Source organism: Balaenoptera physalus (assembly GCF_965194825.1).
Source record: "Balaenoptera physalus genome assembly, chromosome: 6".
In the NCBI taxonomy this organism is placed as follows: domain Eukaryota; kingdom Metazoa; phylum Chordata; class Mammalia; order Artiodactyla; family Balaenopteridae; genus Balaenoptera; species Balaenoptera physalus.
In genome coordinates, this window is record NC_138885.1 from 103345624 (window position 1) to 103364148 (window position 18525).

Sequence of the window (18525 nt, forward strand, 5' to 3'; positions counted from 1 at the left end):
GTAAAACAAATACTGGGGTGTTATGAGAACCTTGTTTTATTTAACTATGACAAAATAAATGCATATAGGTGAGATCATACCTTTTGAATCAGTAGGGCTTAAGCAGGAAACAGATGGCACGTTCAAATTAAGAAAGTTTGAGAGAGTGTAATGTGAGCTTTCATGAGCTGGGTAGAAGGAAACTACAGGGCCAGTATCTGTTTGAAGGCAGGACTCTTCACAACCCTTGTCCTGAAGGAACGGTTGCGGGGAAGGAGTGGTGACGAGAACTGTAGACAGAATACTTGTGAGGAGGCAGCTGGGCAGAGCTGAAACCTTTGACACCCCATGGGGCTGGGGCCTGAGGTATACACACCCGCCCTCATTCTGGGCACTCCCTCCTATGCCTGTCTGAAGGTCAGAGAGCGAGGAGTCTCCCTAGTGGGGTCCACACGGTTCAGCCACCCAGGCTGCAGGGCAGTGCAGAGAACAGAGCATAGACCCAGAGATGATGTTATTCAGCACCCTTTAAAACTTTATCATAAGTATGGATGCAGTCATTATGGGTTGGTTGAACAGCACCAAACCCTTAATGAATGAGTGATTTAAAGTAGTGCATTTTTTTTTTTTTTTTTTTTTTTAATTTTTGGCTGTGTTGGGTCTTCGTTTCTGTGTGAGGGCTTTCTCTAGTTGTGGCAAGAGGGGGCCACTCTTCATCGCGGTGTGCGGGCCTCTCACTATCGCGGCCTCTCTCGTTGCGGAGCACAGGCTCCAGATGCGCAGGCTCAGTAGTTGTGGCTCACAGGCCTAGTTGCTCCGCAGCGTGTGGGATCTTCCCAGACCAGGGCTCGAACCCATGTCCCCTGCATTGGCAGGCAGATTCTCAACCACTGCGCCACCAGGGAAGCCCCTAAAGTAGTGCATTTTTAAAACAGCACAATAATATTCTACTGAGATCCCTAAGGCAAGGTGTCAGAGCAGCTGTCATTACTGATACTTTTTATAGAAAATGGAAAATTAACGAAGCAAGAAGAAAAAAATCAATTCAAACTTGGTTTAGCTGTATAGAACTACTAATTTCAACCGTATATATTAATTGCTTACCATTTATGCCTAATTACCATGTAGCACAATAATGTGTATCATTACACACGTGTCATATTCATTTTACAATACTAACTTTGCAATGTTAACTTTACACAATTAGCTCAGTTTAAGTCTGGGCAGTTTTTGTAGTTTTTGACTCATGTAGGATGGTCTCTCTTTTAACTCAGAGAAAGTGATTTGCTTCAGTGATACTCTGTCCAATCATATGGTCTCCAGAGACCCAGGAAATGAAAAAAAAAATTGTAGCAGATCCTTTCAAGGTAATATGACTTAATTTAATAGTGCTCAGAGCCAATCCAAAGCCCAGGATTGGGTGATCAACTCATTCCAGTCATGATATCGAGCAGGGAAAAGCTCATGCCAGACCCTTTGTAACTCTTAAGTCATAGCACTCAGTATGCAGTGAACTGCCCCTAGGAGGATCAAATGGGCGAGGGGTATGCTATCTTTAGCAAGTATATCCTGGTCACTAAGACCACATTCCATTTTTGCGCTTGAACTAATTCTTAACTGTAGCGTAAAACTGGAGACAAGATGACCTACCCTCAAACACCAATGATTAAGGTGATTATGATGTGTTAGTACTACATATTTGCATTTTCAGTCATGATTCAGACATCTCGTTACTGGGTTTATGCATTCATTCCAAGGATGTATCATAAAATTTTTCTTTTGCCTTGATAAAGGGAGAATAGATTTAGTCCACAAATTCTAGACCCTTTAAATTCTCAGAGAATGCCTGAAATATACTACAGGTTGTTCTGAAAAGGTTCAGTTTAATTATATCAAAAGCCATAATTCAGCAGTGGGTCTAATACTATAATTAAAGTAGGTTCAAGGTACTGTGTGGTATGCATTTAAAGGATTAATTTACTTTAAAGAGATGATCCTTTGATCCCAGTGAATAGTTGAGTTGCTTTGCCTCACATCTGGATGAGGATCTATACTCAGAAATGTAAAAGTGTGAGCATATGTTGGGGCATGGGCCATACTTCACAGCCTTACAAAATACAAGAGTTTCGGCGATTCCACTCCTCCCTGGGGATTTATCTTCTAGGATCACAGGACCCTTCACAGTTACTGTCTCCTCACGTGTGATAACAGGGGAGGATGGTTATATTAAGTCCCGCTATGCACCAAGAGAGAAAGCAACATGATGTGGAGAAAGGCCAATTGTTTGCATTTTCACGTCATCCTTGCCTGCTGATGTGTTATCTGACCTTTAGACAGTTTGCCACTGTTGTACATAGAAGGCCGCTAAATTAACCACTTAAATGTCAACAGGAATTAATTGACCATCTGCGGTAAGCAAGTGATGGAAATATGACAGCTGGGGGTATTTTTTATGGGTTAAGAACACTTCCTACATAATCATATAGGAAGTATAGCTACCCTATATTGCTTGCCTAGTTTCTACTACATACTTAAATCCATCAGGATTTTAATTCTTTGATCAGCCATGTGAGGTATACCATATACCCATTACGTAGATGAGGCAACAAGATGAATGGAAACAGAAATTTACCTATGGTCCCAGAGCACACGTAAGAGGAGGAGCCTGGATTGAGACCAAGTCTGTCTAGTTCTAAAACTCATATCGTTCCCACTATTCTGTAAGCCTTAGCAATGCCTTTTAGCATTCCAGTTATGGTTGTTTTTTCTCCATGGAGATTTCCCAATTACTGTGTACACAGAAACCCACAGCCTATCCCTGACTCTCCTCCCGTTCTCTGTTCCTTCTAAAACATCTGACTCAGAGTAATCTTCCTGAAGCAGCAAGACACTGAGACTAATGAAGCAGAAGTTACTATTATGTCATCTGGGACAACGACCTATGGGCTGTGGTCAGTAGATTACAGCCTGGAAAGGTCCCATTTTGGGGGGGTCAGAGGTGATGATTCATATGATATCTTCTTTTATCAAGATTAGTTTTAAGAAATGTCAGAATGTCCAGTCATCCAAGTTCTCTAAGAAATCTGCTGGCAAAATAATTGTTTTTTCTCAAAGTTTAAAAAACTCCACTACGGTGTTCTGTAACTCATCGTTTTGGGAGGACTGTCAGGAGTTAACAATTACAGATTTCTCCTTCCCTAGGCTCAACTCTGGCACCTGTGCCTTACCTCCCATCCCTTCCAAATTCCTCAAGAAACTTGTTACCACATGTTTTGCCTTCATCTCTAGAATCTTCAGTTTCTGCTTCATTCCACATTTATTTTCTTCTGCCTTCATACTTCACCAAAAACTTTTAGTTTGCTCTGCTGTCCCCTCCAGCTACCATCTTATTTCTCTCCTCTTCATTGCTGAGCTTTTTAAACAAGTGGTCTCAGTATGCCGCCATCATCTCTGCCTCATATAGCCTCCCTTCAGCTCCCACCCCACTACCCTTTCATGGACGTGCAGTGGTTTTTTTCTTCGCCAGATACATCAGACAGTCTTTATTCTTGGTATCTCTGTGTCATGTTAATTTAAACTGCTCACTCCTCCTTGAACCACTGGCTTCTTTCTTGGTTTCCTTTAGTCTCTTCCTACAAATTTCAGTAGCTGTTTCTCCCCTATTTTTCCTTTTGTATTTTTATTTACTTATTTTTCTATTTTAGGGTTTCTATGTAGTGCTGATGTAATCTTTTTTATTAATCTTCTTTAGCAACTTTATTGAGATATAATGGACATACAGTAAACAGAACATATTTAAAGTGTACAACGTGATGTTTTGATATATTTATACACCCATGAAACCATCACTGCAATCAAGGTAACGAATATAACCATCACCCCCAAAAGTTTCTTCATGACCCTCTGTAATCCACTCCTCTAACTGCCCCCCACTTCATCCCTAAGCAACCACTTACCTGGTTTCTGCCACTATAGATTACTTTTCATTTTCTAGAAGTTTTATAAATGGTATGATACAGTATTCACCCTCTTTTTTTGACCTGGCTTTTTTCAGTCAGCATAACGATTTTGAATTACTGTTGCATATATCAATAGTTCATTCTTTTTTATGGTTGACTTTGAATTCATTGTAAAAATAGTATACTAGAATTGGTCCACTCATGTCAATTCTAACTACTCTTTGATGGACATGTGGATTATTTCCGGTTTTTGGTTATTACATAGAAATCTTCTATGAAAATATATGTTCAGGTTTTCCTCTGAACATATGCTTTCAGTTCTATTGAGTAAAAAACTTAGAGTGAAATGCATAAATCATAGGTGGTATATTTACCTTTTAAAAAGCTGGTAAACGAATCTCCAAAGTGCTGTACAGTTTACATTCCCACCAGCAGTGTATGAGAGTGTAATTTCCTCTAAATCCTTCCTAACATTTAGTATGGTCAATATTTTAATTTCAGCTATTCTAATAGCTTTATTTCATTCTATTGCTTTATTTGCTTGTTATTACAATATCAAAATGTCTTCATTACTGTAGCTTTATAATACAATTTTAATTTCTTCTTCACCTTATTTTTAAAATTCCCCAACTGTGGCTACTCCTGTTGGAACTGTTGCTGAGCTTGAGCTTTCTCTCTAAACATGACTGGCCTTAGTGAATTCTGGAAACTTTCTCACAATTCCCATAGACACATTTTTTGCTAAAGGTGCTTTAAAAAAAAAAAAAAAAAAGCAGAACTGCTAGCCCCAGCTTCTCCTTTTCCAAGCCTATAGCTCTGCCAATGTAAAGATGACTATAACTATACTTGGAAATCTCATTTCTTCAAGTTCTGAACTTTTCTGAAATTCTCATCTGACCCTCCCCATTAGTTCTCCCTCCCACTCCATTATGTCAGCACTACCACCATTCTCCTCTCTGTCCCTCAGACTTGAAACTTCATCTGTGACTTAGCTCGGTCCTACTTCCCCTAATCCAATAAATCACCATACCCTGGCCATTTTTTTCATTCAAAATAATTTTCATATATGGCTTCTTCTTTATTCCCATTGTTCATATTCTCACTTTTCTCATTCCTGAATGACTGAAAACCTAACAGACCATCCCATTTCCCGACTCTCCCTGCCCCAAGCCATTTTCTTGGATTTATCTTTCTAAAGTAAATTTGTTCTCAAGGCAAACCCCTACCCAGAAGTTTTCCTTTCTAGTTTTGTTTTCTTCTAACTCTCTTTTAACTTGTTCCAGTCTAGCTGGTTTTTTACTTTCATTTACATGTGAAACTAGCTAGTTTTTAAACAAGTATTTTCTAAGTAGAACAGAATTTTAAGTAACATTTACTTAAAGACTTTGTGGAAAGGCTGTGAAATCCAGGAACCATCACAGAATTTGGTTCTCTGTCCTCTCTATTTAAATTATACCTTTAGAGTTTTCTATGAACCGAAAGGCATCCAATCATTTGAGACTGAATGATTTTATTTAAACTTGTCCCTTGCCCTATATTCATACAAGAGCCTACTATAGGTTAAAAGAACAACAAAAACAAAAATAGAAGTCTAGAGTAAGTTCTCTCATGTCTCTAAGATACAAAGTAGACCAACTAGACTGGTGTTCTACAGTAAAGAGAACAAATTCCTGTGACTGTAGGCAACTAAAGGAGAATTTTCAGAAGTGACAGGTTACTAACTATCCCCTTTCTTCAATTAAAAGTTCAATGAATCTAGTTAATTTCAACTTAGGCAAATGCCCAGTTAATCTTTAGACTTGCTGGCCTAATTTAAAGTCATGGGCAAGTAACATTTGTCAAAATAGAAACAAACTATAAAAGTTTACTTCCTTGTGATATTTTGTAGAAGAGATAAGAAATAAAACATTTTCTAATAAGTATAATTGTTCAAGGGAAGTAATATTTGAGAATGGAAGAAACATTAGAACCTTATTTATGCATACAGAAGGACGTGAACTAGGAAATGTATCGTCTCCTGGTTTTCAAGAATGTGGTATCCTAAACATGGAATCATTAACACGATGAAAATGCCATAGTTAGGGAAAATATCGTGGTTGGTTATTCTGGCATAAGATTATTTAATTCTTTAAAGGCAGGTGTTTATCTTTTCCCCATTAGCACCTGATAAAATGCCTTATACATAGTAAGCACATAAATATGTATTTAAAAATTGAGTTCAGTAATACTATTTTCCCAAAATTAATATCACTGACACAGTTAAACAACTGGCTTCAAAGGGTCAATTAGATTCTAATTTGCAGGAAGAAAATAAATGAAAAGAAGCAGTACAATTCCAGATTCAACTTTTTCTAAGCTAAGAAAATAAAATAGATGACCTGAATCAGAGCAGGGCACCGATGAGATAATTTTCTGATACATAATGTAGATTTATTTATAAATGCTGCTAAACAGTAAACATTAAGGAAAAAAAAATTAACCCAGCACATTGTATTAGTAGAAAGGTTTTTTTCCCCAAGGAGTGCAAGTTCTTTTGGAAACCTGCATGTTTTTAAGGACGTGCAAGTTCAGGTACATTGCACTTGTGTGGGGTAAAGGTGTCATAATCAGAACACGGTGTTTAAAACCCAGGTGCCTGTGCACTCTCACACAGTTCAACTTCATTTCAAAGTCTAGGAGAATTGAGTTTCCTAGAATTCTCATGAGTAGAAGACGACTAGCTTATTTTTTTTATCTTCCCACTTCATGTGTGAGGAATGAGCGTCAAAGAAGGGTAGTGGCACTGTTAACCTCACGCAGCAAGCTAGCCTGAGCATTGCCTGATTACCCAAGGTCTGTATTGCATTAACTTTCACCTGCTCAGGAAAGAGCAGGAAAGTGCAATGCTATGTTTGGATGAAAACACAGGAATCCAGGTAAGCCAAACCAAACAGCTTAGCCAAGAAGATGATTCAGCTTATTAGGACTTGGGCAGGCAAATGGGGAAAAAAAGGAGTGGGGGGAAGGGCGGACGCTCGGTTTTTCCTCAGCAAACCCAATCCCCTTCTCCCAAAAAATAACAGGAAATTTTAATTTTTAATAAAAGATGTATGTGATGGTGCAGAGTAGGTAGAGTAACAGTTTGAAAAGAGACAGCAATAAATCAGATTTACATGTCGTACCTGGAATGTGATTTCTGATCACTTTAGAAGGAGAATTTGAACATAAAAAGGTTTGAACAAACTTTAAAAGGAATGGAGAGGGAGGTAAGAGAGTGAACGTGTCCATTTAAGCATGTTTTTTCCCCAGTCCTTACTGCTCATCTGAAAACAAGAAGTAGAGCAGGTCAGGAAAGGGGTTATGGTTAACACTGCAAGATGAAAGATAAGCAGCCAAAGCATTTTATCTAGAAGAGCAGGTCTGGCCTTGTTTCCATCTTGATAAGAATTTGATTGGAGAGCTTGTTTGTCTCTAAACTAGGATGGGGTGGCAGGGCTGAAGAAAGGGGACAGGGAAGTTGGGGGCTTAGTTATGGAGCTGTGGCAAACCACTAATGTAGTGATAAGTCCTTCTTTTGTATTGTACGTCTACCTGAACTTTCAAATTGTTAGACTTGTCTGTTGAGATAACACGGCTGTGTTTCTTTCAAATGTGCAGACTTAAATATCTAGAGAATTTAAGTGACCTGAACAGGCTTATTATCCTAGTTTAAAATGTTAAAACAATGGCTAACTGGTTAAGCCACTGACTCAAAACTTGAAGGAAATGACATTGACTTTAACTCCTTTTAAATGGTATGTTTATCTTTTTTCTGAAGCATATGCACAATGTACTCTGGATTACTTTTTAAAGTTATGTTTTTATTCCACTTCAAATCCTTTTCTTAAAAAACGGATTACAATTATAGGAGCTTCTACTTTCTGATGATATAACTGCTTCAGAAGTGGTTTTTAAAATATAATTATTAAAATCGAAAACTTCTAGGGTCATCAAGTTTTGTTCTTGGTGTTCTTGGATAAGAGACATGGTTTCAGGTTTTCCTGGGGTTTTATTTACTATTACTTTAAGTATCTCAGTCTCTCATAGCACCAAGAAATCAAAAGTTCAAAGTGAAATGAGTTATTTTTTTAAAATAGGCCTTTAAAATTATTTTAGCAGCTAATTGAAATGATTTTAATGTGGTGAATTTACTGCTCGTGCCATTAATTGCTCAAGTTGGGTTTATTGAATATGTCAGATGATTAGCAGAAGAGGAAACATCATAAGATTGATATAACCCATACATTTGCTGGGGTTTATAATCTATACTATCTGAGAGATCAAGTAGAACATTTGTAGCCCAGAAGGTTAGATCATAAAATAAGTTTGTATAAATGACAGGTGGAAAGAAAGATCTTAAAACAATATATTCTTATCTTGGCTACTTTACAAATTGTCTGGCACTTTGGGTCTTGCCTTCGCTGGTCCTGAGGCTGTCCCTATAGGTAAGTAGCTCTGGACACTGCCCTGACCACCAGGAACAGTGTCCAGAACACCCTACGAAGAAAATTATCTTTCTAGAATGCTCCCAATTTAAAAATTTTCTTCTTTTCCCTCTTGCCTTTGGTTATTCAGTAAAGTTGTACTGGTACTGAAAGTCTGAGGCCAGAAGAAATTTAATGGTAATCAATAACAATTATGATAATATAATAATAATAGCATCCCTCATTTATAGGAAGCCTCCCAGGTGACAGGACTTTGTAAGACATTTTATATATGCTGTTTCTCCATTGGTTATAAATGTCTACCTACTAGGCCCTTACTCTATTTCCTTTCACAGACAAGTTTTGCCAAAAAAAATTATATATTTATTCTATATCCTGACTTCCAGGATGCTTTTAATTTTTTTCTTATAAAACAATGTATGTGTATGTATATATACCTATGCATATATATATATATATATATATATACACACACAATTTAGAAATGTGTGCAAATTTAAAAGTGAAATAAAATGCATAATCCAACCACCCAGCAATAAACACTTTGATATATAGCTTTTTAAAAAATTGTCCTATATACATATGTACACATTGTTTATTCATAAATGGAGTCATTGTATTCATTTGGTTTATAACTTTTTTTTCTAATAATAAACTATTAATGCCTTTCCATAATGTTAAATAGTTACCAATTTTTCATGGTTGCATGTTATCATAAAGCATGGATAATTTTTTAATCAATCTTACCATTAAATATTTTAATTATTTTTGTCTATATTAGTTTAACAAACACTCAATATAAATACTTTATAGTATTTATTCACTTAATTCTTGTAAAACTCAATTAGGCTGTAACAACCTTTTCTGACAATGGTAATCCTTTTACTATTTTACAAATAAGGAAACTGAAACACAGAAAGGTTAAGTAACTTACCCAGGGTCACAGAACTAGTAAGTGGCAGATTTCAACTCAGGTTGTTTGGTTCCAGAGTGAGTGCTCTTAACTACTGTGAGATGGTTACTATCCTAAATAATGCTGCAATGAATATCCTCATTTTTTTTTTTTTTGAGAAAATCCTTAGAATGAGAATGCTGGCTTTTCAAATGCATTGGCAATTGACCTTCAAAAAGTTGATACTTTTCTTTCCACAAGCTGTATATTTCCAGACCTTAGATAATACTGAGTGTTATAATTTAAAATTAAATCTCCTGCTGTTGTATTTCTCATTTCCAATCCTCTCAATCTAGTGGACTTTTTTCAGTCATCTTTTAGCACTCTGTGGCATTGGGTAATTTTCCCTCACTCCCTTCTCATGCAACTCTTTCCTGCTTCTGTGTGATATCACCCTCTGCTACTCTCCTGTAACTTGTATTAACATTCCTTCTCTGTCTCCTTCACTGATACTTTTCTCTGACCTCTTTTTTAATTTTAGTGTTTCTTGGCTCTCCACTTGATTCTCTTCTCATGTTGCAGTCTCCCTGGGAAATCTCATCCATCCCCATGCCTTTAACAACAATTTAAATGCTAATGCCTCACTAATCTTTATCTCCTCCCAGACATCGCCCCTAAATTCTAGACTTATATATGTAACTATCTATTAGATATCTTCAGCAGGGATATTCTCCAGGCTTTAAAAAACAGAATATATTTAAAATTGAACTCAACATTTCCGCCCTAAACCTGCTCTTCATCTTGTATTTACTATCTGAATTTGATGTTACCATCACACAACCACACACCTAATGTGAGACTCACTCTAGACTTGCACTACAGCATAGGGTAAGGATGAATAGCAATGATTTTGAATCAAGTAAATCTGGATTTAAACCTTACCTCTGTGACTTAAAATCTGGATGACCCTGGAAAAGTTTTTTAAACTCTCTAAACTCCAGTTTTATTTTCTGTAAAATGCGGATAAAATTACCTACTCTGCAAGGCTATTGAGAAGATGAAATGGGATGGTATATGTTACATATGTTCTTATTGGAGTTCCTGATATACTAAAACCCTTAATAAAGAGTATTGCTATTTGGGGGATAATGTCTCACCTCTCACACCCAATTGGTTTCTAAATCCTGTTGTTTCTAACTCTGTAACTTCACTCCAACAATCCTTGCTCTCTTTACCATCACCGCTGACAATGCCTAGTTAGGATCTAGTCATCTCTACCTCAGTGATTGCAATTTTCTCTAACTCAGTGGTCCTCTCCATTTTTTCCTGACATCAGCACACAGGGTGATGTTCACATGCGTGATTCATTCCCTCAGTTATAGTCAATGTCAAGTACAATTCTAGAAGTTTAGGCTATAACTCTACTCCTTTCTTTCCCATGCCATGAGAAAACATACTAGAATAGTAGTAAGAGTGGCACTATTAAAGAGGTTAACTTGAATCTGCTCCCATTTATTTCAAATTTGAGTACTATATTTTCAATAGCAAACTACTTGCAGCACATATGTGTGCAACTACATCATGGTTGAAAGCTTTGTGTTAACCAGCTTCCTTTACCAGTTTTCTTACCCTACGCTAATCCCATCCTCCTCTCGATTGTCAAAGTGAGCTAGTTTCTATTATGTAGATTTTACTACATGTTTTGCATTTTCTGTGGTGTAAAATGCAACTCCCTTTGGTTTGGCACAAAAGGCCCTTCAGATCTGGCCCTTTTTAGCTTCTTCAGACTTTTCTCTTTCTATACCTCACCTTGCATATGACTTTTGAAACAACAAAATAATGGCATTCTCATCTCCCTTTCTTCATCCCCCCCTCACTCCTCATCCCACTGCAGTCTGCCTTAGGCTACAGGTGGTCCCTTGATTGTGCCCTTCATCCTGGGCACTCACGACCTATGTACCACTGAGTATCTTCACTCAGCAGTAATGGACACTTGGAACACTCCCCTTCCTCCTGATTCTTTGGCTGCCCCTTTATTAATTGCATTTTTGGCTTTTTTTTTTCCTACCCATACTTCAATATTCTGCCCCCAGGACTCTTTCCTATGCAGTTTTCTTTTCTTCTCTGTTTTTCTATTCTTTTTTAATATTCTACTATCTTTGGGAGATCCTCTACACTTTGTAGTTTCAACTACCATCTGTATGCAAACACCACCAAATCCTTTTTTTTTTTTTTTTTTTCCTCTTCTAAGCCTTACTTCTTTCCTGAACCCTATATACCCAATTGCTCATAGGACTTTCCCACTTGATGGTCTTATAAGTGACATAATTATCCACAGTGTTTCCAGAAGGGACTTCATTATCCCCCTACCCTCCCAAGCCAACCTTTTTCTCATTCAAGTTGCACACTTCTATAAATGGAATCATCCACCCAATTCCTAAGCCAGATATCTAGGAGAATCAATACTTGACCTCTACAACTCTTTTTTGAAGCTTACATTTCAACCAGTTATCATATCTTGATGATACCTCACTAATACCTCTAAAACCCCACAACATATCTCCAAATCCACTGCTACGCCTTAATCCAGGCTGCCATCATCTCTTACTTAGATTAATTTATCTTTTTCCTTCAACTCTGCTGCTCACTAACCCATTATCCCCCACACTCAACCAGTTATTTCACCTCAATTCAAATCTGATAATATAACCCTCAGGACTTAAAACCCTTCAAGATAAGTTTCAAAGATTTAACATGATTGATATGGCTCTCCAAGACTTGGATCTGGCCCCTCCTTCCAGCCCAGACTACTTGCCATGTTCACTCTCATACCATACAGTCCAGCTATATTGAACGTTTTTCAGTTCCTCATGTGGTTTTTTTTTTTTTTTTTTTTTTTTTTTTGTCTCTGTTTTGCCTGCATGGGATACTCTCCTTATCCTACTCCCTTCCTTTGCCTGGCTTTCTCCTACTTCAGAGCTCCTGTTCTCTAGGATTGATTATGTCTTCCCACTGTAGATTTCTAAGGTCCCAGTATTTGCCATATCATTACATCACATTTCTTTACTAAAAGCTTTCATCGCATATGACTGCTAATAAAGTAGATTCAAATTGGGGAATTATAAAAACGTTATCTACATACCTTAAAATTTTTTTTGGCCTAATACTTTAAATGCACAATCACCACCAGCTTTTTGATGTAGGGCTATGACTTTTAATTTGGAGATGAGTGCGCTGAATGAAAGAGCCATTGTCTTTCTTTACCACAGTGCACCATGTGTAAGTTCTAGTTTCACTTTATTTAAAGTGCAGTGATAACTTAAAATAGGGTGAAAAGTTAAAGACATTGACCAACCAATCTGAATGTAAAATTTTCTGGATTATTAAGACTTTTTTTCTCAGTGTTTTCTGGTTTACATCCTTTACCTAATTTTGGTAGAAATGTTTTTAATGATTTCCCTTTACTGAGTCTTTCCAAAATATTCAACTTAATTTTCAAAGAAACAACTCTTTCATGTTACAGTCTATTTCACCAACTTATGTAAGCAATGTTTAATTATATTACATGGTTACAATAATAAGTCAACTGTCATAAATAGTTTGAGCATAAACACAACTAATTCTTGGCAAGCATGCAACTCAACTAATGAGAGAAGTGTGTAGGCTTACTGGAGTGTAGCCTACTGTCTGAGAGCTTTCACTGAGCCCAGAATATTAATGAGTTTGTTTTGCAAAGGCAATTGATAGTATTAGTTAGTTTGCCAAGTCAGTTAAGTGGAGGTCTGTTAAGAGTGCTCTGTTAACACCGTTGTCTCTCTTCCACATTGACTGTATGTACTGTGAGGACAGGAGAAGCATGCATGTCTTAGAAAGAAACCATCTCTTTTTTTTTCCCCATGATGTTCACCACCATGTGCTGGGCACACAATAAATATTTGCTGAAGAAATGAATATATTAATAAATAGGTGGAATACCTACTCCTCATAGCCTGTCTTTCCTCCAGTATAGCTCAAGTGTCAACATCTTAATTTATAGCCTGACTTCCCTGATTGATCCCTCCATCCTTCAAAGTAAAATGTGTAACTTCCCTCTTTGTCTCCACTGTACTCTAAACCTACTCCCAACCTACCTCTTTAAAATACTCTTACTAACATTTCATTTTGTTTCTATTTCCTTTTAATCTATTACATATCTCTGGAAGTCAGGAAATTATTTTTATTTTTATATCTCATGTTTAATATATAAATGGCACGTGTAATATTTCTGAGAAAAATTAATTAATAAATAAATGAATAAATAACTCTGCCATGTAGGTATACTTGCCACTGCTTTAGATGAAGAAACTGAGCCAGAAAGATTAAACAGCATAAGCAATATTACAAAGCAAATAAATCTTGGGGTCTCCTTGGTCCATGGACCCCAAAGCTCATTCTCTCTTTCAACTCTATTATGTCTCCTTTAACCACCTAGTAAATTAAAACCTCTTCTAGGAATAGAAGTAAAGCATTTCCTGGTCTCGATCAATTCTTACTTGCCAGCTATCCGTGAATATTAATATTCTCTTTGCTTAAATATTTTTTATAGACTCAGGTGAATAGCAAGGAGGAAGGGCAGATGATGAATGCACAGGAAAAACAATACAAACCTGAGCAATAAGGTGGAGTATGTGGTCTGAATTAGAGGAATGTGGGAAAGAGATTATATAAAGCAAACCAGACCCAAAGATATAGACTTACCCTATGGCATTACTTAACCCATGGAATGAGAACATTTGTATAAATTATCCATGCCACTGTTTCTCTCCATGTAGGATACTGTATTTCCCATATATGGTTTGGGAAGGCTTCCTGGAGTAGATTGATCCCAAGGGGTATGTTGAATGATAGGAAAAAAAAAATAGCTTAGTGTTTGGAACAAGGGATCTGATTTGCAGGCTGAAAAGCCAGTGTTATTGAAGGAACGGACACAAATGAAAAAAGGCAAACCTGGATGATGAATAGAGTGAAGAAAGAGCCATTGCAATGTTGTAAGCAGTAGAGAATCTCTGCACACTCAAGGGAAGAAAGGAACAACATCTTTATATTAAGGATTTTCCTGGACCTCCAACTCCATACCACTGACTCTTGCATTCATCTCTGATTTTGTCCAAATCAGACTTGCCTAATGCTCATCTTAGTTCTTCAGACGTCATATCTAATGCAAAAATCTCTTAGTTCTCAAACTCAAAGCTTCATATTTTAGAAAATTCAGACATAATATCAATTCTCCAGTTTTCTAAACACATTTATAACTGATTTACTTTCAGTATACTTAATAATGTAGCTGTTCAACAACTTTTTGTGTTTCACCACAAATTCTTTCATATAATCTGATTAAAACACATCCAGAATATACTACTGTCTTTCCTACTCTACTCATTTTCAGTTTTATTCAGCAAAGATATACATCCCTGTGGTCACTTTCTTCAATATCATTATCTTTGTAACATCATCTCTTTTGTTTTTCTTTACTATTTATACATTCTTAATCCACAAGCAAGGTGGGCGGGTCAAGTGGTCTCTCCCTTTCCACCTTTCACTTCAATCACTTTTCCACACATTTACTTCCCCTAAAATCAAATCGGCTATCTTCACTGAAAATTAAAAGTACAAAATTATCTAAAACAAAAATATATTGAGATGATATATAATTATCTTCATATTTGTATCCCTGGATTATCACAGGTTAACTCCATAGATTTAGGCAAGCCGTTAAACTCTTTTAAGTCTCTCGTTACTCCAACTAGAAAATGGGGTGGACAGTAGCATCTACGTCATATGATTGTTTTGAGGATGAAAAAAGAAAAACATGGAAATCACCACAGTGACTGTTACAAAACTTAATAAAAGGTAGCTGTGGTCATTATTACAACACAGGATTATTTATACAATTGAGTTTAACTATTAAGACAGATCAAAGATCTGCTACTGAGCCCTTGGAATGTGGCTAGTGAAATATGTCTAGTCCAAATTGAGATACATTGTAAATGTAAAATAAAAACTGGATTTCAAAGACCATGAAAAACAAAGAAGGTAAAATATCTTATAAGATTTTTTATGCTAATATTAGGTATATTAGATATATTGGGATAAACAAAAACTATTATTAAAATTAATTTCACTTGTTTATTTTAAATATGGCTATTAGAAAAATTTTAAATCACGTATGTAGTTTGTATTTGTGGCACATATTACATTTCTATTGCATAGCACTGTGATACATAATAATCACAAACTCATGAGTGGGTTTAGTGTTACCTAGAAGTTCTGTCATAAACTTTCTATTTCAGGTGAAATGTTGTCACCCATAATTAACTTTATTAATTTTTATAATATATACGTATAATAGAAGAGGGTCTCTCTTAAGATTATAGATTTTAAATAATCTATCCATATATTATGATGTGAAATTCTTTCTATATTGTATTTGTAAAATGCCCTCCTACATAGCCTACGAAAATAATAATATTGGGCAGCGTATATTTTATGTATCCACCTAATTTATATTTGTGTGCATAGCTGAAGATTTGTATGATAATAAATGGGAAAACTTAGTTAATTTTACTACAAAGCACACAGGTTACCAGAAGACCAGTAACACACTGTGGTTAAAAAGTGGTTCCAGAGAAGCCTATGTAGGTAAAAGAGATTGTCTAAAAGCTCTGTCGGGCTACAGGGTTGTTCTATAACTGTACATCCTGCCTTAGTGTGACCTTGAACATCATCTGACTATGAAACCCCAGTTCCCAGTCATGTGATGAGTTGGTGGTGGAGAAAAAAGGCTTATGTAAATAAATTCACCAAAAGCCTCATGGTGAGGACCCCTGTTTCTATCTCTGTAAATTGAGACGAAACCTCTAGCTCAAAATAAGGTGATAATGCATGGCACATTTAAATAAGTGCAAACATACACCTATTTTTTTTACACATACATGCCACATCTATAAAAGAACAATTTTATATGGTATTCTATTGCATACATCACAAAGAGAAACAAAAAACTGTTCAAACCTTCATGAGAGAAGGAGACACACATGACTGGACACCACCCACCACCCCAGCTGAGGTATATGGGGATTCACTCTCTGGCCAAGCAGTGGTCTGTGTCCGTGTCTGTGTCTGTGCCTGTTTGAGGTCTCTGGTTGTGCTCTGTGTTTCTCTTTGACACATTCAAATTCAGAGGAACTTAAAATTAAGGAAGCTTTCCCTTAAAATTCTTTTGTAACACAATTTCAACCTAACTTTTTAGTTATCTTTCTGAGAACTTCCCAACAGAATTTTCAAAATCTCTCTTATTTATTTATTTATTTTTTGGCTGCATTGGGTCTTTGTTGCTGTGCGCGGGCTTTCTCTAGTTGTGGCGAGCAATGGCTACTACTCGTTGCGGTGCGTGGGCTTCTCATTGCGGTAGCTTCTCTTGCTGCAGAGCACGGGCTCTAGGCGCACGGGCTTCAGTAGTTGCGGCACGTGGGCTCAGTAGTTGTGACTCACGGGCTTAGTTGCTCTGCCGCATGTGGGATCTTCCCGGACCAGGGCTTGAACCCGTGTCCCCTGCATTGGCAGGCAGATTCTTAACCACTGTGCCACCAGGGAAGCCCCTCAAAATCTCTCTTAAATCCCACCTTTTCTATGAGGCTATTTCTGGCCCCAACACCTTCTCCCGGTACCTGTGTTTTGATTCTTGGTCACAACTTTTCTTTATAATCATTTCTGTACATCTCATTCCTTCTATTGTTTTATGCATTCCTTGATAAAACTCTTCTTACACTTTACACTTTAATCCCTTGAGTTTAAAGTTTGCTTTTTTGCTGTACACTCTCCCTAGATGATCTCATCCACTCTGTGGTTTCATATTACCATATATATAGTATATGTGTGTGTCTATATATAGTATACATACCATATATTTTATATGTCATATTGTGTGAAATACCAGTATGACATCCAAGTGGGGTTTATATGAACTTAAGCTCAGATCTCTCTCCTGATATTAACCTGGTATCTTCGATTTCCTACTAGACATCTCCACTTGGATGTCACACTGGTATTTCACACTCAACGTGTTCAGTATGTTCCTCCTCTTTCTACCCCTCAAATCTGTTTCTCCCCCCTGTGATTTTGACATCAAACAATGGCACCCCTGTGTACTTACTCTTCTGACTCAGAAACTAGGGTATCATCCTCAATATATCCTTCTTCTTCACCACCTACATACAACCAATCACCAGTCCAGCACTTCTAGCTTTTAAATATCTTTGGAGTCTAAGCACATCTGTCCATTTCCAGACCACTCCCATAGCATCAGCCACCATGATCTTTTTCTAGGATTTACTGTAGCAACTTCTACTTCCTGTCTGGCATCCCTCCAACCTAGTCTCATACTGAAGCCCAAGCAATTTTGCAAATCTAACCATTGTCACTCCCCAATAGAATCTTCATTGGTTCTTGTTTCCCTTGGTATAGATTCAAATTCCTTGAATTAAAAAAACAAAGCCCTAATATCTGACTCTACTTACTCACCTCTCCAGTTTTATCTCTTGCTGTGTCCCTGTTCTCATCATATACTCCAGCCATACTGAGCATGCGATTTCCTGAAGGTAACCATTCATATTTATTCTCTTTCTGATTCTCCCTTGTCCTATTCCTCTTGTTCATCTGTCTGTTTTCTCTCTACCTTCCTCTCCAGGAGTTTGTAGATGTCTTCCCTCTGCATAGAACACACTTTCCATCTTCCTCTCTCAGTTTTCCACATTCATCAAATTTACTTCGATTTATCCTTTTGGACTCAGCTTAGATGTCACTTCTACCAGGATGCTTTTTCTCGCTGCAGTGCTAAATTAGGTTCCCCTTCTATTTATCTTCACGGCATTTTACTTTTACGTTTATAGTAATGACTATCATGTTTTATTCCTAATTATTTGTTTTCTTCCTCAGTGTAAGATAATTTCTTTGAGTACACAGACTTGGTCATATTCAATATTATATCCTAAGCACCCAAACTGACACACTGGAAGTAACTGAATAAAAGAATAAACTCCCTGTAGTACTTAGCAAAGTGGATTGCCTGCAGTAGACATTCTAATCCTTGAAATTTTAGATGATTTTACTAGTGAATACTGTAACAGGAACCAAACATGCACAAAAGGAAGAGATGGTATAGAAAGGAAAGGGACAGAGCTTACGGTCTCCTCAA